Genomic DNA, 4,709 nt, shown 5'->3' on the forward strand with positions numbered 1-4,709 from the left:
GAAGAAAGAAAGCTGGAGGAAAACTCAAGGAATGCTAAAAATCTGATGGAGATAAAATGAAAGTGTTCCATTAACATTTTAATACAAAGGAGAAGCCTTTTCAATGTGTTTAATAGTAATAGCGCTTAGTTTAATTTAAAAGAGATTGGCATCATTGCCAAAATGGCCACTTTCATATTTTCCTCTACGAAAGAATACAACAATACAATAGTCAAAAATAAAGAAGAAAATGTCACGCCTTTTCTTAGAGATGACTCAGGACACATGTTTTAGAGAAGATTTTACATTCATAAGCCTTTTCCAACGTCCACAAATAGATTTGACCATTCTCCCTCCCTTGTGGTATCAAAGTATATTGCTTATGACACTATTATAATTTATCATATTGTAGAGCAATTAGTTTTTAATCTTTAAAATTTATTACAGTTTTGCTCTATGCTACACACTGAAAATACAAGGTTGAGAAGGCTACAAGCTCCGTGGGACTTTCCCTGCCACACCAGTGGATGAGAATGACAGCATGTCAGTGCTTGCACATTCTGGAGAGGGCAAAAACATCTTCACAGGAATCGCAAGGAGTAGCAACGTCAATTCTGTGACTCTTAGCTCCTCAGCTAAATTCAATCAATGAAAGAGAAGCCTTGTTAAAAGAAAAAAAGAACTTCCTTGCAGGTAATTCATGGAAATAGAGAGCTTTATGGTGATTCCTCTCCTTTTCCCATTTGGGAGAAATAGTTACTGCCTCCTTTAAGATGTGAAGTGAGCCCTGGACTTCAACAAGCATAGAGACTGTTTTCACTCTCCTGTGGAGGCTGGTGGAGGACAGGGCAATGTCTTGAAAAAGAGAGATGGTTGTGGTTGGAATAACCCATGCTTCTGGAGTTTGCTGGGTGAAGAGCACAGAAATTTACTGATGGGACAAGCAGACTCTATAGAAAGGCAGCCAACCAGTGTCATGCTGAAAGGACCCAGCTTGCGAGGGCTGAGCCTCAGAGTGAGGGAACGCCAACAGCAGTCTTCAGGAAGGCAGAAGCTAAGGAGTAAAGAGGCTTACAGGAGAAGGGATCTCTAGCTAGTAAGGTGATCTCTAGGATTGCCAAGAACGCCCAGCTGCTCTATGAAAGAACAGGCATTTAGGTGCGGGCATTTGGCAGTCAAAAGAGATCCACAAACAGTTCAGTTAAATAAATAGATCTTAATCCCTGTTCTTTCCGTTCTCTCCTTGATTTCTGGGCCTAAAGGACCTTAAACAGAAACCAATGATTGGATAAATGATAGGAAAGTTGATTTTAGACTGGACTGTACTTCTTAACATCTGAAGATGAGATTGTTCTTTAGTAACTGAAGTTGGTAGGTGCCATGGGATACGTCCTAGGTTTTACTAGGAAGAAGAAAAGAGAGATCTACTAGTGTTTGGGAGCCCTGGTGGGAGAAGCTAAAGCCAAGTTCAACACACTCAATAGACCAGTAAATAGGTAAACAGAGCATTATAGGAGAACGGTGCAAGTGCTGTTTCACAGGTGAGTATGGAGTGTCATGGGCAAAAATGTGAGAGCACATGATTGGATCTCAGGGAAGCAGGGAAGGCTACCCAGAATCAGCAAGTTCAAATAGCAAGTTGAAGTTTTCCAGAAAAAAAGAGCAAAGGACTGGAGAGGAAGGGCAGTCAGACAAGAAGAGGGGGTGTGTGAAAAGGGCTAGAGGTGACGTAAACTATGGCCTGTGTTGGAAATTACAATTCAGTATGTTTTTAGTTTACTCTCTGAAAAGGAAAGAGTGCAACGTCATGAGATGACATGTTATGGTAAGAAGTATAAATGTAATCCTGGAGTCTATAATCTACAAAGTATAGTATTTTAAGGGACGTAACCTTAAGGTTACTTTCTGCTCCTGCTCTAAGATGCTTGGAGCTGGCCTGGGCATGTTGAGGAGCTGTACCAGCAGTCAAGGTGAGGGATGCCGGTAGTTGAACTAAGTTAATGGCAGTGAGAATAGAGACAAGGTAGCTTTTCAGGAAGTATCATCTAGAAGACTTGGTGATCAGCTGAAGGAGAGGTTATAGAGAAGGGTTAAGGATGCATGTCTCCTTGTTTCCAGCTTCGGCAACCAGATTCATTCAATCACCCAATAATTTTGTTTTGAGTACTACCAAAGGGCCAAGTAGTCTTAGGGGTACTGGGATATAGACTTGGTAATCATTGGACAGGCAATGAGCTTGGATGAGAAGCTAAAAGAGTGAGTGCAGACAGTGCTTTTCAACAATTTGATAGTTTGAAGGGGAAGAGAGAGAAGATAATAGGAAGAAAGAGAGAATGAGAAGAAATAGAGAGAGAGGAATGTTGGTAGTAGGATGGGTACCTACCTATTAAAGGGTGGACACGACTTTTACATTTGAAATGCTGATGGAAAAGACAGGAGAGAATGAGACTGGAAACAAAATGAGGGAGTGAAGTCCCGGGAGAGGTGGGACAGAATAGGAGGACACAGGTGAGAAACTGATCTTCAGAAGGATGTTCCATCAGTTCTGGGAGAGGAGAAAAAAGATGAACACAGTTTTTACAGAAACATCTAGGAGATTGGTGGAGTTCCAATCATCTGCTGAGAGTGAGGGCAGGAGAGAGTGAATGAATACAGAAACTCACGAAACGACTCATAAACATAACTGTCCTTTGTGAAAATTACACTATTTTGGTCTGAATAAATAAATCCATGATTAAAATCAGTGAAAGAAGTGAAAGACAAAAGAAGACATATAATAAATGAGCAAAACATTGTTCAGTTTACTAATAACCAAAGAAATAGTAATGGAAGCCGAAACAACCATGAATAACATCTCATAATAATAATATCCCATATCAGAATGTTAAGGGTTAAAAAGATGATAATCCTCAGTGTTTGTGAAAATTTGGGGAAAACTTACTGATAGGATTATAAAGGGTGGCCTTGGTTGGACAGCAATTTAGAAAAATGAATCAAATTTGAAATATGTGTATGTTTGGACTTAGGAAAACCACTTCTAAAACTTCATTCTAAGGAATTAATTGAATAGGTGCATATAGACATTACAGACATATGTGCAAAGATGCTCATTGAAGCATTGCTTTTATTAGTAAAAAGAAAAGAAAGAAAATAAACATGGAAAAATGACCATCATATTAAGTAGGAACTCTTGTTAACATATAATAGCTTATCCCCAGAGTTGTAAAAATATATATGCATAGAAAATCACCGAGAGTAATTATTTTTTTAGAGAAGTTTCCAATGGTTTTTATTTTCTTCATTAACTCCCCTGTTATTGACTGATGTTTTTAGTTATGATGAACAAACATATTTTACTATTTTGGAAATAATTTTCATTTCAAAAAAGTAAAAAAATGGGCCAACGAGGGGAATTTTTCAGTCATGCCACTTCTTTAGGGCTAAGTAATGAAAGGGCAGTTTAGTGCAGGTCTTTGGCTTGCTTCTACATGTTATATGCTATCAAATGCATTTACTGTTCTGTTGCCATATAAATTAGGGATATGATCTGATAGACAATATGAGTTTTCGTAATTGTAGTTTCTGGTTAGACCTTAGTTCCAAGGAAGGCAAAGTCAAACTAAAACAGAAAAATTGTCAGGCCCAATAAAACCCATTAAAGCTGCCTGGTGTTGTAGTAAAGGTCCATTATGGTTGACCTGCTGATGGTGTGATTTGTCTCCCCTGAAGGGTAAATGGGCTGGCCGTTGTCTGTAAGCTGGGGACTTCCCTCAGCAACGTAGGTGGCTTCATGTAGAGTCAGGAATGGGTCACTGGCTAATGTATACATTGTGGTCCCTGCCCCTCACTTTGTAACGCTAGTTTTGTGCCTGCAAAGCCTGTATCAATGGATTCACAATTCCTAATCACATGCATTTTCCTCCTCTGGATGTGAGATGTGCACATCTGAGATGAAAAGTTCTTTTTATGAGCCCGTCTCCAAATAGGGTATTTTTAAAAATTAGTCCTGTATGGTCCACTTGTCAGACATTAGCTATAATGTGTGCGTACACAGTATTGACAAATGTTGATTATAGGCTCAGAATGACAGGAAGATATGTAGAGACCAATTGAGGAAGCTGGTTTCCAGCTGAGCTTTGACAGCTGTAATGGACATCTATTGGTGGGTGAACCACAGAGTCTAGGATTTGCACATCTTCTATCTAAGCACTCATTTTGCCATGAAGGAAAAAGTGGCCTTCGTGACTTATAAAATGCCAGGGGTGATAGTGATACATGAGTAATGATACAAATTCACAGATAGCAAAAAGGTATTTTGAAGTAATAATTTTGAATAACACAATAAATAATACTACATTTATTAAGGGGATCTTTGTAGATTATAGGATTTTTATGGCTGACTTTTATGCAAATTATCTTAATGACCTCATTTTCAATCCCTGTTATTGAAAGTGATATTGGTTGTACCTTTTATTCTTTCTCATTATATATTTTTTAATTATTATAGGTACAAAATAGTTGTATATTTTTATAGGGTAAATGTGGTGTTTTGATAACAGGTATACAATGTAAATCAAAACAGGGCAATTGGTTAAGCTCTCCCCTAATGGGCACAATGTGAGAGTTTACAGCACGCCCCCTGGATGAAGGGCTCAAACGATGTAACCTAAGCATTTGTACCTTCATATTAATCCGAATAAAAAAAATATAGGGCAATTAGGGTATCTAGC

Source organism: Otolemur garnettii, unplaced genomic scaffold (genome assembly GCF_000181295.1).
Source record: "Otolemur garnettii isolate 467f Iridium unplaced genomic scaffold, OtoGar3 scaffold00032, whole genome shotgun sequence".
In the NCBI taxonomy this organism is placed as follows: domain Eukaryota; kingdom Metazoa; phylum Chordata; class Mammalia; order Primates; family Galagidae; genus Otolemur; species Otolemur garnettii.